This window comes from Syzygium oleosum, unplaced genomic scaffold (genome assembly GCF_021117445.2).
Source record: "Syzygium oleosum isolate NSW1041296 unplaced genomic scaffold, Sole_v2.1 Sole_v2.32, whole genome shotgun sequence".
NCBI classification, from domain to species: domain Eukaryota; kingdom Viridiplantae; phylum Streptophyta; class Magnoliopsida; order Myrtales; family Myrtaceae; genus Syzygium; species Syzygium oleosum.
In genome coordinates, this window is record NW_026607516.1 from 430310 (window position 1) to 449536 (window position 19227).

Consider the following 19227-nt stretch of genomic DNA (forward strand, 5'->3'; position numbering starts at 1 on the left):
TCCCTTTCTATTTAAAAGTTCAAAAACCACAAAACGACAGGGTCCATTGATCAACCTATCGGCCGAGAGTATAAAGAGTTCTAGCCACACTTCAAACTACGATGAACAGGAGTTTTCCCTTCTATAAGCCGAACTATAAAGGGGCATATTTTCCTACATTTTTGGTTGGAGTGAAATTTTCTCCAACCATGCTTTTAATTGGTGGGTTATAAACATCGATGTTACCCACTTTTGGTTTATTTAATTTTACATGTGGGAAGCATCTATGTAAAATTGGATAAAGCTCGCACGAGGTTGAGTTACGTGACACGCTCACGTGCGAGTTGTACCTAGTATTTGTTCTTTTATTGTCACTTTAGCAAATCTCTGATCCTAACAAATCTCTAATTCTTATGCATATTTGGGTAAATGTTTGAGAATAATTGCTTATGTATGTATACAATCTTTTACCTGCATATAATATATTCAAAAATAATAATTATTTATAACGAGGTTTTCAAAGAGTTCAACAGAGTGGGGACACATATCTCATATTCGACAACGATAAATTAATAGATTAATCTCATTTTGGGCTCATATTTGACAAACAAATAATTCTAAAATCAGTCTTGAGAAATGATAATATGAAATGATCAATCTCATATTGGACTCATATTTGACAATTTGATAATATTAAAAGATGTATAAAAACTGTGTAATCAAAAAAAAAATTTACTCGCATAATTGGGGAAAGAAAATTTTGTATCGTCAAACAAATTTATCTTGCTCTATGGTCTGAATTCCATCTTCTCAGTATGAACCATTAGATTTTACGGGCGTCATAAAACGAGGAATGTGAAGAAGATTGTGATAGTCTCTCTTGGTACCATACGTTACAACTAGACCTATTAAACAGGTAGGTTGGATCGGATTTGGGTCGGGTCATAAATAGTCCGACCCAAATTGATCCATTAACCCGTTTATGACTCATTTATTTGTAATGTAAATATCCCGACCCATACCCGACCCGACCCTTATTGCTAAAACACTTAATATAGGAAAACTTATTTCTTATGACTTTTTTTAAAAATTATACTACTAAAATATTTTCATACAATACAAAGTTAGTGAACTATTTTTATAATTTTTTTTTAAATTGAGATTTTGTTTGTTTCGCGAAAAATGCAACATTTTTATAATACATTTTTCATGAAGTTATTATCCAAGAAAATAAAAAAATTTCCAGTGTTTGGCTGAAGCCTAAAAATGAACTAGAAAATACTTTAGACATTTGCTATATAAAATTTGATTTGATTTTACTTCATGTATTCATTTTAATAATTTTAACATTTTTTTAAAATTCAATTTTTAATTATCTTTTGTTTTTATTTTCCTTTATTTTTGGCCGGTGGCCACCAGTGAGGACAAGCTCGCTGGAGGCCGGCAATAGCTCGAGCTCACCGATCTCGTGGCCTCGCTTAGGGCGAGCCTCGAGTGAGCCTCGGGCTCTGGCCGAGCGAGCCGAGCCGCAAGGCCGAGCCGAGCAAGCCAGCCTCGGGCAAGGCCGGAGCCTTGCCACAGGCCGGCGAGGTCGTTTCTCCCATCCACCGGCCGAAAATACAGAAAAAAATAAATAAATAAAAAGAGAAATAAATATAAATAACTTCAATTTTAGAAAATATATTTTTATAAAAAAGGATGGACTTAGGCTGCGAATGGTAACCATTCTATTTCAGAAATCAATTTCTATTCCTGGAGGATTTTCTTAGCAAAAAAGCACGTTTGATAACGATACAAGCTCACTTTGGTGCCAAAAGTTTCATTTGGATCATTTAAGTGCCAAAATTTTTGGCTTGATCACTTACGTGCCAACTCACAGTTGGTTTGGCCGGAAATCCGAACGTTACATTTTTTATTAATTTACAGAAGTCGATGTGGCTCATGGGAGATAGTCGGCATTTTTATTTTAAATAATTTTTTCTTTTCTTTCTTTTGTCCTTCTTTTCTTTTTTTTCTTTTCTTTCTTCTCCCTTTGGGGTCACCGCCGGTGACGGAGGCCCGGCACCGGCCGCCAGCCTGGGCGCCACGCAGGCGGGCGAAGGCCGCCAGCGGCCCGCCACGAGGCGAGCGTAGGTACCGACCCTCGCACGGCAGGCGACGGCAAGATGGTGGCTAGGTCGGCCTCGCCTCGCATGGGAGGTGGCGAGCCGGCGAGAAGGAGCGAGGCGGCGTCCGTAGCGGCGGGCCATCGTGGCTGGGCGACGGCCGGCCTCGCCGGATACGGCGAGGGAGCCCTCACCGGGCTCGCCCTCGCCATGCGAGGCAAGGCGACCTAGGCGAGGCTTGCCCGCCGTCGCCCAGCGAGGTCGGCGGCCTCGCTGTGGCTGGCGGCGGCCTCGTCCGGCGAGGCCAAGTGGCGGTGGCCGCCCGCGGTCACCGGCGGTGACCAAAGGGAGAAGAAAGAAAAGAAAAAAGAAAAGAAGAAAAAAAATCAAAAATTATTTAAAAAATCGAAATATATACGTGGAAATGCACGTAGACTAATTTTTTAAAAAAATCAAACTAAGATTAAAAATTTAATTATAAATGCCATGTATTAATTTGGGAATCTCTCGTCGTTGGCACCAAAGTGATCATTTTTCCTCCGATTTGGCACTTAAGTGATCCAAATGGAACTTTTAGCACCAAAGTGAGCCGTACACAACTTTGGAAATGGGTTCCACACTCAATTCTTCACCCCCATTTATGATGGACTTAAAACTTTAAGACCCATTTAAGATAGGCTCTTCAAAGTTGTATTGATCCATTTATTTTTTAAATGGGTTTTAAGACCTATTTAACAAGTGTAGTTACAACTTAGGTTCCGATCGGAAATGATTTTTTTTTATTCTATGCCCGGAAATAATTTCTAAGCATTTGAAGGCGTTTGGTAAGCGCCCAAATAGAAAAAGAACGTAAAAGCGTTTGGTAACTACAAAAAAATTTTTTTATTAATAATATTTTGAATTTTTTAATATTTCTTTCTTTTTTTCCTGTTTTTTTTCCTTTCTTTTCCTTGGCCATGGTCGCGGCCTTTGCCAGTCGCGACGGCGAGACCGACCTCGCCGTCGCCACCCCCGGCGAGGTCGGCCTCGCCGTCACCACCCCTGGCGAGGTTGGCCTCGCTAGATCACGCCAAGGCGAGGCCGACTTTGCCGTCGCCACCCCTGGCGACGGCAAGGCCGTGGCGACAGTGAGGTCGGCCTCGCCAGATCACGGCGAGGTTGAGCCTCACCTGGCCAAGGCGAGCCTGACCTTGCCGTCGCCACCCCCCGCAACGGCGAGGTCGGCCTCGCCATGGGCGGACGAGGCTCGGACCTCACCGTCGCCACTCCCCCACGACGGCGAGGTCGGCCCATCATGCCCAGTCGGGCAAGGCTCGACCTCGCCTGGGGATCGGCTAGGCCGACCTTGCCATGGTCGGCAAGGCTCGACCTCGCCTAGATCCGGGCAAGGTGACCACCGTCGTCGCCGGGGAGGTCGGCCTCGTTAGATCTAGGCAAGGCCGACCGGCGTGGGCAACCCTCGCGACACTCGGCCGGTCCGCCGGCGGGTCGGCGGTGGGGCGAGAAGAAGATGAAGAACAAATAAAAAGAAAGAAAAAAACCAAGAAGAATCAGTTCCGAAAAAATTATTCCAAAATCAAGAAACTACTTTTTTTTGCTTCTTGATTCTGTTCCAAAATTGATTCTGGGACCAATTTTTTGCAAAATTGTGCTCGGGCACAAAAACTTTAACAAACGGATTTCTGTTCCCAAACTGATTCTGGGAACAAAAGAACAGAAATTTTCACTATTTGGCACGTTGCCAAACGGGCCCTTAGTTTCTACATGCCATAGATCATCTTCTCTCCTATAAAAGTTGAAACTACCCTAGGCTTGGTATATTTCTTTCCTTCACTTAGAGAAAAATTTCAAATAAAAATCCCAAATGAGACCGTTTTCTCGAAATAGGGCCTAGAATGGACATTTTTCTCAAATAAGACCCTAAAGTGGCCTATCTAGTCTCAAATAAGACCCCTAGCTCCTCGGTCAGCCAAATCTTCACCAACTGGCAAACCTATGCTTCTCATGTGCATCTCATGTTAGATGCATAGAAGATGTACGTGCAATGCATCTCGTGCATGACGATAATAAAGAAATCGGGGAACTGACGAATCTAAGATCATTTCGATTTGAGCAGCTGCCACAGGCTTTAGACAATTGGGCCCGATGTCCTAAAAGGCTTAATCAACTTGGAGCGTTACATAGAAAGGGAAGCTTTCATCTATGGATGGGGGAGGATGTATCCGTCAAAATCGTGTAATGTTAGGCTTGTCCAGTTGAAGAGTATGACAAAGCTAACCACTCTGAAAATATCAATCTATGATCCCACTATACTCTTGGAGGATGATGACTTGTCATTTGGGAACCTGATCAGATTTTGGATCATGATACCAAATGTTTACGAGAGGGAATTTAAAGGTTTGAAAACCATAAAGCTCTCAAACTGGAAGTGTCAATAACATACTTTCAAGAGAATGTGTTGAGAAAACTCTGCAAAAAAACTCAATACTTGCATTTGGACGGGTTGAGAGATATGCTATGTAATCACTTTAACAAAGAACTTTCAAAATAGGCACATAAGTATACAAAAGGAGACAACAAAAGTTTAGGTTTTTGGCAAAAAATAAATACTAGCAAACTTCATGCTCATAAAGCTATTGGAAAATAGATTTGAAAAACTTGTGACAGAATCTACAATAATTTGCATGACGTTCTTTGAAAGCATAATTAAATTCCCAATGTTGTTTGAAAAACAGGAAGTCTGGAACAAAACAGAGTGAGAATTCAAGATTTGCAACATTTGTAAGCGACTTTGAAAAAAACTTAAAATCAAGAAGTTATTAACTAGAAAGGACAAAACCAAAGTCTCACAATTCCTTAAAAGAGAGAGAGAAAGAGAGAGAGAGAGAGAGAGAGAGAGAGATATATATATATATATATATATATATATATATATATATATATATATATAGCACATAACTTTTAAAATAAACACATAAGTATAGAAAAGGAGAAAACAAAAGTTCAAGTTTTTTTGGAAAGTTTAGCAAACTTTCTGCTCACAAAGCTATTGAAAAATGCATTTGGAAAAGACTTAGTAAGAAAACTTAATTCGGTCACTCAAAGTTAGTAATCATAAAATCAAGAAGTTAATATTTAGAAAGGACAAAACAAAAGTCTCAATCTTTTAAAACCGAGAAAATTAGGAAATCTTCTTAACAAAGAACTTTTAAAGTCCCAGTGTTGCTTGAAAAATAGTAGGTCTTGTAAAAAACAGAGTAAGGAAGAGACTTTGAAAGAAAACTTTGAATCCAGTTTCCCAAATACATACTCAAAATCAAGAAATTAATATTTAAAAAGGACAAAGCCAAAATCTCACAATTCTCTAAATTAGAGAAATGTTAGGAATTTTTTTAATAAAGAACTTTCCAAACAGAGTCATTAGTATTAAAAAGAAGAAAACAAAAGTTTATGTTTTTAGGCCAAAAAAGAGATACTAGCAAACTTTCTACCCACAAAAGCTACTGAAAAGTAAATTGGACAAACTTTAAAAGTTTTAAAACTCCCAAAGTTGTTTGAAAAATAGTAGGCCTTGTACAAAACAGAGTAAGGTAAGAAAATGCCAAGATTTAAACTATTTGGAAGCTACTTCAAAAAAACTTTAAATCTGGTTACTCGAAGACAGAATACTTAAAAATCAAGAAGTTGATATTTAAAAAGAACAAAACTAGAGTCTTAACAATTCTTCAAAAACCTTGAGATTTTAGTAAATCTCTTTGACAGAGAACTTTTAAAACAGAGTGATAAGTTTACAAAAAGAGAAAACAAAAAAGCTTACGTTTTTTGGCCAAAAAAGTGATACTAGCAAACTTTCGGTTCATAAAGCAGTTGAAAAATAAATTGGAGAAACTTGTGATAGAAGAATAAAATAATTTCAAGACGTTCTTTAAAAGCTTTAAACTCCCAAAGTTATTTGAAATATGGTCTTGTACAAAACAGAGTTAGGAAGAAATGCTAAGATTTGCAACATTTGCAAGTGACTTTGTGCAAAAAAATTAAAATCTGGTTGCTTGAAGACAGAAAACAAACAAATCAAGAAGTTAATATTTAGAAAAAACAAAACCCGAGTCTCACAATTCTTTAGATGCAAAGAGATATTAGGAAATCTCTTTGACAATAAAGCTTATGTTTTTTTTGCTGAAAAACAAATACTAGCAAACTTTCTGCTCATAAAGCTACGAAAAAATAGATTGGAAACACTTGTGAAAGAATAAAAAATAATTTGAATGATGCATTTAATAGCAAATTTAAACTCCCGATGTTTGAATAATTGTAGGTCTTGTACATACAGAGTAAGCAAGATAAAAGCCAAAATTTGCAACATATTTAAGTGACTTTGGACAAAGAACTTTAAATCCGGTTACTTGATGTGACATTCCGAATTTCGGTCCATTTTTGGGATTTATAAAACGTGTCATTTAGGGGTTAACTTGTGGAGAATGTTAGGGACGATATTGTGACCGATTTTGTGGCTTAGTGTGATGATTTAATTGAGGTTTAGTGGTTCATAATGTCTTTGTGTGGTGGGTGAGCTTAGGCACCTTGATTTGGGCATAATTGTGAATTTGGCGGGTGTAAATTGTGGGCCGAGTGGTGGCGATTTTCGTGGCGATTTTTGTGATCTAATGGGATGATTTAGAAGTGATTCGATGGCCTAAGATGGACCATGCTCATGGCTGATTTGGTATCGGGTCGATTCGGGCCATATTTGGTTTATCGAGGTTTTAGGGTGAATTGCTTAGGGAACGATGATCGGCCGTGAGGATGCTAAACTAATCGTGGCTCGAGTGTGATTGTGTAATGCTCTATGATGTGCTTGGCATGGCTAATTTATGAATTGTTTGGTAGACTATTGGCATGTGTAGTTTGGTGTTTTAATTGCGTGAAATTGGGGTGCCAAATTATTTGTTGCAATTGGTTTGGTCTGATTGATCTATTAAGCTGGTTGTGGCATTATGGGAATAAATAGCCAATTGATATTGAGTGCCCCGTGTGAATTTCACGAATGCTAAGTGCGGATATTATGGCCTTGTGCGTGCATACTGAATGTGGGCATAACATGAGCATTATGCGTGCGTGCACGAAAGGCATGAGTATGTGATCACCTAATCGCCCTGATGCGTTTTACGCGGGGTTCAGATAATAACTGGTGAATGTGAATGTGTGATCACATAAAGCCCTGATGCGTTTTACGCGGGATATTGAACCCATCCTGAGGCGTGTTACGCGGGACGATGCCCGGACCACCGGAAGATGACCAACCTGATGCGTTTTACGCGGATTTTGTGTCATGAGCGCGATGCGTTTACGCGGGCAGAGATCGATCTCAAAGTGTTAGATCCGATGCGTTTACGCGGGTGGTGAATTTGGTAAATTGCAAGTGTGCAAGAGTGCAAGCATGCGAAGGTGCATTGATGAGACATGAGCACGAGGGTCGGTGATATGTGTAAATATGCTGTGGTTGAGTTATATGCCATTATTGCGAATATATATATGTAAAGTGCCTAACCTGCAGGGTCACTTAAATATTGGATTTGGGCCCGAGGGCCTAAGTCATTTATGTTATGGGCTGTGTGTTGTTTAGTGCTCGTCAGGAGGTGCATGTTAGCCTAGCTTGGTTTAGGGAACCTACTCGCTGAGATTTATTCTCACTGTTGTATAAACCAATCTTTTCATACCCTCGGCCTTGAGATGCCTGCAGTACCTATTCGTTTTGGGATCCCTTACCGGATAGACCGGGAGGAGTCGGTGTACCCCGCAGGGAACGGGGATTTTTATGTTAGATATCTGTCTACAGTTTGGGTGGATGCGGGAGAGTAGCTTGACCAAACCCATAGATATACAGGGTGGTGTATCAGGGACCATACAGGGACCTGCCTCTTCGATCTTTTGAGGTTCCGTTTACCGAGTCAGGGGATGTGGACCCTCAGTGTCCCGATGGGGATTTGGCGAGCCCTGACCGTGTGTCCAAGGATGAGCCAGAGCAGATGGAGGAGGAGCCTAAGGTTGGGGACCCAGGCCCGGAGCCAATGGATTCGGAGGATGAGCTAGAGCCGATGGAGCGGGACCTCGAGCACTGGAGACAGCCAGCTCGTCCGGACCCGTCTTGGCCGAGTTGGAGTCCATGGGTCAGAGCCCGGAGTCGTCAGAGAGTTCTTCCGGCTCATCGAGTTCTGACTCAGATTGGGAGCCCTAGAGTAGATGTTAGACCCTAGTTAGATCGGGCCAGTACCTTTTTGACCGGTGCCCCTTCTAGTCTTAGTAACCACGACCGCCCGAACCACTTACTCCTTTTTGTCGGTAGTGGCCATTGACCCGCTTTTGATTTTTGAGCGTGGGTTGTAAATGAATAGTGTATATGTTCACCCTGTTAATGCAAGTGTATATTTTTAGACTTGTTTAGGGTGTGATTAGTACTGGTTTAGGGACTAAGCGTGGATTATGGCCAATATTTGTATGTGCGTAATTGTTAGGTTAAATTGTGATGATTATGAGGCTTAAATTGTGGCTAATTGGTGGATTGAATTGTGATGATTATGTGGCATGTTTAGTGGCTAATTTATGTGAGTGCGATAATAGGGTGTGGGGCGTGACATTTTAGGCCAAAAAGAGATACTAGCAAACTTTCTACCCACAAAAGCTACTGAAAAGTAAATTGGACAAACTTTAAAAGTTTTAAAACTCCCAAAGTTGTTTGAAAAATAGTAGGCCTTGTACAAAACAGAGTAAGGTAAGAAAATGCCAAGATTTAAACTATTTGGAAGCTACTTCAAAAAAACTTTAAATCTGGTTACTCGAAGACAGAATACTTAAAAATCAAGAAGTTGATATTTAAAAAGAACAAAACTAGAGTCTTAACAATTCTTCAAAAACCTTGAGATTTTAGTAAATCTCTTTGACAGAGAACTTTTAAAACAGAGTGATAAGTTTACAAAAGAGAAAACAAAAAAGCTTACGTTTTTGGCCAAAAAGTGATACTAGCAAACTTTCGGTTCATAAAGCAGTTGAAAAATAAATTGGAGAAACTTGTGATAGAAGAATAAAATAATTTCAAGACGTTCTTTAAAAGCTTTAAACTCCCAAAGTTATTTGAAATATGGTCTTGTACAAAACAGAGTTAGGAAGAAAATGCTAAGATTTGCAACATTTGCAAGTGACTTTGTGCAAAAAATTAAAATCTGGTTGCTTGAAGACAGAAAACAAACAAATCAAGAAGTTAATATTTAGAAAAACAAAACCGAGTCTCACAATTCTTTAGATGCAAAGAGATATTAGGAAATCTCTTTGACAATAAAGCTTATGTTTTTTGCTGAAAAACAAATACTAGCAAACTTTCTGCTCATAAAGCTACGAAAAAATAGATTGGAAACACTTGTGAAAGAATAAAAAATAATTTGAATGATGCATTTAATAGCAAATTTAAACTCCCGATGTTTGAATAATTGTAGGTCTTGTACATACAGAGTAAGCAAGATAAAAGCCAAAATTTGCAACATATTTAAGTGACTTTGGACAAAGAACTTTAAATCCAGTTACTTGAAAAGAGAAAACTTAAAATCAAGAGGTTAATATTTCAATGGAAATTTGATGCTTCATTTCATCTATTGACGCCCCTTTTATAAATGTGGTTTGAAGTTAATAGTCTAGATTGAATGTTGCAAGTGACTTAGTTTTATGAAATGCGTTTGTTGATTTGTGCCTATGCTATCCCTTTGTCATATTTTATTGTCTTGGACAGAATCTACAATAATTTGCATGAAGTTTTAAATTCCCAATGTTCTTTGAAAAACAATAAGTCTTGCACAAAATAGAGTGAGAAAGAAAAATGTCAAGATTTGCAACATTTGTAAGCGAGTCCGTTGGGGTTCGGGGCGTGACACTTGAAAAGAGAAAACTTAAAATCAAGAGGTTAATATTAAGAATGGAAATTACCAAAGTCTCACAAATCGCATTAACAAAGAACTTTTAAAATAGGCTATTGGAAATACTATTTAGGTTTTTGGAAAAAAAATAAATACTAGCAAACTTCATGCTCATAAAGCTATTGGAAAATAGATTTGAAAAACTTGTACAGAATCTACAATAATTTGCATGAAGTTTTAAATTCCCAATGTTCTTTGAAAAACAATAAGTCTTGCACAAAATAGAGTGAGAAAGAAAAATGTCAAGATTTGCAACATTTGTAAGCGACTTAACTTAAAATACCGTTAATTGAAGACAAAAAATTTAAAATCAAGACGTTAATAACTAGAAAGGACAAAACCAAAGTCGCACAATTCCTTAAAACAGAGAGAAAGAGAGATCTTTAACAAAGACCTTTTAAAATATAGACATAAGTATAGAAAAAGAGAAAACAAAAGTTCAAGTTTTTTGGCAAAAAAAGATTAGCAAACTTTCTGCTCACAAAGCAATTGAAAAATACATTGGAAAAACTTGTGATAGAATCTCAAATAGTTTGCATGACCATCTTTAAAAGCAAATATAAACGTCGAATGTTGTTTGAAATACAGTATGTAGAGAGAAAGAAAAATGCCTAGAATTGCAACATTTGAAAACGACTTGGAAAAAAACCTTTAAATCCGGTCGCTTGAAGACAGAAACTCAGTAATCAAGAAGTTATTTAGAAAACGACAAAACAAAGTCTCACAATTCTTAAAAACAGAGAGATATTAGGAAATCTCCTTATCGCTTGAAGACAGAAACTCAGTAATCAAGAAGTTATTTAGAAAAGGACAAAACAAAGTCTCACAATTCTTAAAAACAGAGAGATATTAGGAAATCTCCTTAACAAAAAACTTTTAAACAGACAGATAAGTATACAAAAGGTGACAACTACAGTTTAAGTTTTTTGGCGAAAAAGAGATACTAGCAAACTTTCTGCTCGTAAGCTATGGAGAGATCGATTCGAAAATCTTGTGACACAATCTAAAATGATTTGCGGGATGTTCTTTTACAGCAAATTTAAACTACCAATGTTGTTTGAAAATAGTGCGTCTTGTACAAGTCAAAATAGGAAGAAGATTGCCATGATTTGAACCATTTGGAAACAACTTTAAAATAAAACTTCAAATCCGAGAGCTCTTTGACAGAAAACATAAGATCAAGAAGTTAATATTTAGAAAAGACAAAACAAAAGTATCACAATATTTCAAATGGAGAGAAAAATTGGGAAATCTCTTTCACGAAGAATTTCTATAACAAAGAGATAAGTATACCAAATGAGAAAACAAAAGTTTAAGTTTTTTGGGAAAAAAAAAAAGAGATATTTGCAAACCCTCCTGCTCATAAAACTATTGAGAAATAGATTGGAAAATGAAGAAGTTAATTTTTAGAAGGGACAAAGCCAAACTCTCACAATTATCTAAAACAGAGAGATATTAGCAATCTCTTTAACAAAGAACTTCAAAAACAGATGGATAATTATATGAAAGAAGAAAACAAAAATTTAAGTTTCTTAACAAAGAACTCGCAATGTTGTTTGAAAAATTATAGTTTTTGTACAAAACAGAGAAAGGAAGAGAAGTTACCAAAATTTGCAACATCTAGAAAAGATTTTGAAAGAAAATTTAATTCGGTTACTAAAAGTTAAAAATCAAGTTAACATTTAGAAAGGACAAAACAAAAGTCTCAATTTTTTAAAAATCGAGATAAATTAGGAAATCTTCTTAGCAAAGGACTTTTAAATTCCCAGTGTTGCTTGAAAAATAGTAGGTCTTGTACAAAAGAGAGTAAGAAAGATAATTTGAAATAAAACTTTGAATCCAGTTTCTCAAAGACATACTTAAAATCAAGAAGTTAATAATTAGAAAGGACAAAGCCGAAATCTCACAATTCTCTAAATTTGAGAAATATTAGGAATCTCTGTAACAAAGAACTTTTAAAACAGCGTAATTAGAATAGAAAAGAAGAAAACAAAAGTTCGCATTTTTAGGCAAAAGAAGAGATACAGCAAACTTTCTGCCCACAAAAGCTACTGAAAAGTAAATTGGACAAACTTGTTATAGAATCTAAGATAATTTGCACGACATTCTTTAAAAGCTTTAAAACTCCCAAAGTTGTTTGAAAAATAGTAGGCCTTGTACACATAAGAGTAAGGAAAGAAAATGCCAAGATTTTCAAAATATTTGGAAGCCACTTTAAAAAAAAAAAAAAAACTTTAAATCCGGTTACTCAAAGACAGAATACTTAAAAATCAAGAAGTTAGTATTTAAAAAGGACAAAACTAGAGTAACAATTCTTTAAAAACCGCGAGATATTAGTAAATCTCTTTAACATAGAACTTTTAAAACAGAGTGATAAGTTTACAAAAGGAGAAAACAAAAAAACTTACGGTTTTTGGCTAACAAAGTGATACTAGCGAACTTTCAGCTCATATAGCAGTTGAAAAATAAATTGGAGAAACATGTGATAGAAGATAAAATAATTTGCAAGACGTTTTTTAAAAGCTTTAAACTCCCAAAGTTGTTGAAAAATAGGTCTTGTACAAAACAGAGTTAGGAAGGAAAATGCCAAGATTTGCAACATTTGCTAGTGACTTTGCAAAAAAATTTAAATCTGGTTACTTGATGACAGAAAAACAAACAAATCAAGAAGTTAATATTTAGAAATAACAAAACCAGAGTCTCACAATTCTTTAGAAACTGAGGAGATATTAGGAAATCTCTGACAATAAAACTTATGTTTTTTTGGCTAAAAACAGATACTAGTAAAATTTCTGCTCATAAAGCTATGGAAAAATAAATTGGAAAAACTTGTGATAGATTCTAAAATAATTTGAATGATGTTTTTAATAGAAAATTTAAACACCCAACGTGTTTTAATAATTGTAGGTCTTGTACATACAGAGTAAGCAAGATAAAAGCCAAGATTTGCAACATATGTGAGTGACTTTGGACAAAAAATTTTACATCTGGTTACTTGAAGAGAGAAAGCTCAAAATCAAGAAGTTAATATTTAGAAGGGAAAAAACCAAAGTCTCACAAATCCTTAAAACAGAGAGATACTAGGAAATTGCTTTAACAAAGAACTTTTAAAATAGGAACATAAATATACAAAAGGAGAAAACAAAAGTTTAGGTTTTTTGGCAAAAAATAAATGCTAGCAAACTTCATGCTCATAAAGCTATTGGAAAAAAGATTTGAAAAACTTGTGACAGAATCTACAATAATTTGCATGACGTTCTTTGAAAGCTAAATTCCCAATATTGTTTGAAAAACAATAAGTATTGCACAAAACAAAGTGAGTAAGAAAAATGTCAAGATTTGCAACATTTGTAAGCGACTTTGAAAAAAAACTTAAAATCAAGAAGTTAATAACTAGAAAGGACAAAACCAAAGTCTCACATTCCTTGAGAGAGAGAGAAAGAGAGAGAGGGAGAGAGATCTTTAACACAGAACTTTTAAAATAGAGACATAAGTATAGAAACGGATGAAGCAAAAGTTCAAGTTTTTTCGCAAAAATAGAATAGGAAATTTTCTGCTCACAAAGCTATTGAAAAATTCATTGGAAAAACTTGTGATAACATCTCAAATAGTTTGCATGCCGTTCTTTAAAAGCAAATTTAAACGTCCAACGTGGTTTGAAATACAGTAGGTCTTGTACAAAACAAAAATGCCTAGAATTGCAACATTTGAAAATGACTTGGAAAAAATACTTTAAATCCGGTCGCTTGAAGACAAACTCAATAATCAAGAAGTTAATATTTAGAAAAATGATAAAACAAAGTCTCACAATTCTTAAAAACAGGGAGAGATAATAGGAAATCTCATTAAAAAAAACTTTCAAAACAGACAGATAAGTATACAAAAGGTGGAAACAACAGTTTTAACTTTTTTGGCGAAAAAGAGATACTAGCAAACTTTCTGCTCATAAGCTAGGAGAGATTAAAAAAAAACTTGTGACAGAATCTAAAATGATTTGCACGATGTTCTTTTAAAACAAATTTAAACTACCAATGTTGTTTGAAAATAGTGCGTCTTGTACAAGTTAGAGTAGGAAGAAGATTGCCGTCATTTGAACCATATGGAAACAACTTTAAAAGAAAACTTCTGAGAGTGAGAAAACAAAAGTTCTAAGTTTTTTGGGAAAAAAAAAAGAGATATTTGCAAACATCCTGCTCATAAAGCTATTGAGAAATAGATTGGAAAATCAAGAAGTTAATATTTAGAAGGGACAAAGCCAAAGTCTAACAATTATCTAAAACAGAGAGATATATTAGGAATCTCTTTAACAAATAAATTTAAATAGAGGGATAATTATATAAACAAAATTATTTTTTTTAACAAAGAACTCGCAATGTTGTTTGAAAAATTATAGTTCTGGTACAAAACCGAGAAAGGAAGAGAAGTTTCCAAAATTTGCCACATTTGGAAAAGCCTTTGAAACAAAATTTAATTCGGTTGCTCAACGTTAAAAATCATAAAATCAAGAAATTAATATTTAAAAAGAACAAAACAAAAGTCTTAATTTTTTAAAACCGATAAAAATTAGGAAATCTTCCTAACAAAGAACTTTTAAATTCCCAGTATTGCTTGAAAAAAATTAGGTCTTGTAAAATACAGAATAAGGAAGAGATTTTTAAGGAAACTTTGAATCCAGTTTCTCAAAGACATATTTAAAATCAAGCAGTTAATTCCTAGTGTTGCTTAAAAAATAGTAGGTCTTGTAAAAAACAGAGTAAGGAAGAGATTTTGAAAGAAAACTTTGAATCCAGTTTCTCAAAGACATACTTAAAATCAAGAAATTAATATTTAGATTTTTAAGGAAGAGATTTTTAAGGAAACTTTGAATCCTGTCTCTCAAAGACATACTTAAAATCAAGCAGTTTATTCCCAGTGTTGCTTAAAAAATGGTAGGTCTTGTAAAAAACAGAGTAAGGAAGACATTTTGAAAGAAAACTTTGAATCCAGTTTCTCAAAGACATACTTAAAATCAAGAAATTAATAATTAGAAAGGACAAAGCCAAAATCTTAAAATTTCCTAAATTAGAAATCTCTTTAACAAAGAACTTTTATGACAGAGTGATTAGTATTAAAAAGAAGAAAACAAAAGTTCACGTTTTTAGGCAAAAAAAGATATACTAGCAAACTTTCTGCCCACAAAAGCTACTGAAAAGTAAATTGGATAAACTTGTGATAGAATCTAAGATAATTTGCACACCATTCTTTAAAAGCTTTAAAACTCCCAAAGTTGTTTGAAAAATAGTAGGCCTTGTACACAACATAGTAAGGAAAGAAAATGCCAAGTTTTTGTAATATTTGGAAGCCACTTTGAAAGAAAAATTTAAATCCGATTACTCGAAGACAGAATACTTAAAAAATAAAGAAGTTAATATTTAAAAAAGGACAAAACTAAAGTCTAACAATTCTTTAAAACAGAGTGATAAGTTTACAAAATGAGAAAACAAAAAAGCTTATGTTTTTTAGAAAAAAAAGTGATACAAGCAAACTTTCTGCTCAAATACCAGTTGAAAAATAAATTGGAGAAACTTGTGATTTGCAAGACGTTCATTAAAAGCTTTAAACTCCCAAAGTTGTTTGAAAAATAGACCTTGTACAAAACAGAGTTAGGAAGAAAATACCAAAATTTACAACATTTTGCAAGTGACTTAGCAAAAAAAAATTAAATCTGGTTACTTTAAGACAGAAAACAAACAAATCAAGAAGTTAATATTTAGAAAGAACAAAACCAGAGTCTCACAAATTCTTTAGATACAGAGAGATATTGGGAATCTCTTTAACAATAAACCTTATGTTTTTTTGGCTAAAAAACAGATACTAGCAAACTTTCTGCTCATAAAGTTATGGAAAAATAAGCTGGAAAAACTTGTGATAGATTCTAAAATAATTTGAATGATGTTTTTACTAGCAATTTAAACTCCCAATGTTGTTTGAATAATTGTAGGTCTTGTACATACAAGAGTAAGTAAGATAAAAGCCAAATTTTGCAACATATGTAAGTGACTTTGGACAAAGAACTTTAAATCCGGTTACGTGAAGAGAGAAAACTTAAAATTAAAAAGTTAATATTTAGAAGGGAAAAAACCAAAGTCTCGCTATTCCTTAAAACAGAGAGATACTATGAAATCGCTTTAACAAAGAACTTTTAAAATAGGCGCATAAGTATACAAAAGGAGAAAACAAAAGTTTAGGTTTTTTGGCAAAAAATAAATACTAGCAAACTTCATGCTCATAAAGCTATTGGAAAAGATTTGAAAAACCTGTGACAAAATCTACAATAATTTGCATGGCGTTCTTTGAAAGCATAATTAAATTCCCAATGTTTGAAAAACAGGAAGTCTTGCACAAAACAGAGTGAGGAAGAAAAATTCAAGATTTGCATCGTGTAAGCGACTATGAAAAACTCTTGAAAAACGGTTTGAAGACAGAAAACTAAAAATCAAGAAGTTAATAACTAGAAAGGACAAAACCAAAGTCTCACAATTCCTTAAAACAGAGAGAGATCTTTAACACAGAACTTTTAAAATAGACACATAAGTATAGAAAAGGAGAAAACAAAAGTTTAAGATTTTTGGCAAAAAAAAATTAGCAAACTTTCTCCTCACAAAGCTATTGAAAAATGCATTGTAGAAACTTGTGATAGTTACTCAAATAGTTTGCATGACGTTCTCTAGAGGCAATAGATACAGAGACAGAGAAAAATGCCTAGAATTGCAACATTTGAAAACAAACTTGGAAAAAATACTTTAAATCCGGTCGCTTGAAGATGGAAACTCAAGAAGAAGTTAATATTTAGAAAAGGATAAAACAAAGTCTCAATTCTTAAAAACAGAGAGATGATATTAGGAAATCTCCCTAACAAAAAAAACTTTTAAAACAGACAGATAAGTACACAAAAGTTGAAAACAACAGTTTAAGTTTTTTGGCGAAATAGAGATACTAGCAAACTTTCTGCTCATAAGCTATGGAGAGATCGATTGGAAAAACTTGTGATAGAATCTAAAATGATTTACATGATGTTCTTTTAAAGCAAATTTAAACTACCGATGTTATTTGAAAATAGTAGGTCTTGTACAAGTCAGAGTAGAAAAAGATTGCTGTGATTTGAACTATTTGGAAACAACTTTAAAAGAAGACTTCAAATCCGAGAGCTCTTTGACAGTACTTAAAATCAAGAAGTTAATATTAAGAAAGGACAAAACAAAAGTCTCATAATTCTTTAAAACAGAGAAAGATATTAAGAAAAAGATACTTGCAAACCTTCTCATAAAGCTATTGGAAAGTAGATTGGAAAAAATTGTGGTAGAATCTAAAAATAAATTTGCATATCGTTCTATAAAAGAAAATTTAATCTCCCAATAATGTTTGAAAAATACAAGGTCTTATACGAAAGAGAGTAAGGAAGAAAATTGCCAAAATTTGCAATATTTGCAAGCGACACTGAAAGAAAACTTTAAATCCATTTACTCAAAAACAGAAAATTTAAAATCAAGAAGTTAATTTTTAAAATGGACAAAAACAAAGTCTCACAAATCTTTTAAAGAGATATATTAGGAAACTTCTGAATTAGAGAGATAAGTATACAAAAAGTGAAAACAAAAGTTTAAGTTTTTTGGTGAAGAAAGAGATACTGGTAAACTTTCTGCTCATAAACCTATTGACATATCAATTAATAAAACTTGTGACAAATTTGCAAAATTAGTGCTCATAAAGCTAAGGAGAGATAGATTGGAAAAGCTTGTGACAAAATCTACAATAATTTGCATGACAATCTTTAAAAGCAAATTTAAATTCCCAATATTGTTTGAAAATAGTAGGCCTTGTACAAAACAGAGTTAGGAAGAAAATTGTCATCATTTGAAACAATTGGAAATGACTTTGAAGGAAAACTTTCCAATTACTTTTTTAGAGAACTTAAAATCAAGAAGTTAATTTTTAGAAAGGACAAAACAAAAGTCTCACAAAACTTTGATACAGAGAGACATTATGTATTCTATTTAACAAAAATCTACTAAAACAAAATAAAATACAAAAGGAGAAAACAAAAGGTCTAAGTTTTTTGTCAAAAAACAAATATTTGAAAACTTCCCTCTCATAAAAGTTGGATAGAATCTTAAATAATTCATGTTTTATAAAAGACAAATTAAATTCTCAATGTTGTTTGAAAATGGTAGATCTTGTATGGAACAGAGTAAGGAAGAAACTTGCCATAATTTGCAACATTTAAAAACCGATTTGGAAAGAAAATTTAAAATTGGTTGGTCTTTGATAAAGAAAAAACTCAAATTGAAAAGTTAATATTTAGAAAGGACAAAACAAAAGTCTCACAATTCTTAAAAGAAAGAGATTGTAGGAAATCTCTTTGACAAAAAACTTTTCTTTTTTTTTGGCTAGAAATGATAAAAAAACATTTGAAACAAAGAGAAGTACATAAAATGAGAAAACAAAAATTCACGTTCTTTTAGGTAAAAAAAGAGATATTTGCAAACTTACTACTCATATTTCGACCAAAAAAAAAAACTTACTGCTCATATAGCTATTCAAAATTCGATTGGAAACTTTGCGATGGAATTTAAAATAATTTGCATGACGTTCTTTAAAAGCAAATTTAAACTCCCAAAGTTGTTTGAAAATAGTAGGTCTTGTAAAGAACAAATTAAGGACAAAAATTGCCACCATTTGCCACATTTGGAACAACTTTGACAAGAAAAACTTCAAATCCAATTACTCAAAGACAGAAAACTTGAATACAAAAAGTTAATATTTAGAAAGGGCAAAACAAAAGTCTTGACATATCCTGGAAAAATCTCTTTAACAGAGACCTTCTAAAATAGAGAAAAATATTCAAATGGAGAAAACAAAAGTTTAATGTTTTGGCAGAAAAGAAAAACCGGAAACTTACTCTGTTCATAAAGTTACAGAGAAATAGATTGGAAGAACCTTTGATAGAATCTAAATACTTTGCATGACGTTATTAAAAGCAAATTTAAACTTACAATGTCGTTTGAAAATATTAGGTCTTGTACAAAACTGAGTAAGGAAGAAAATTGTCATTATTTGCAACATTTGGAAAGGACTTTAAAAGAAACTTTAAACCCCCTTACTCATTGACAGAAAACTTAGAAAGAATATCACAGCTCTTTCAA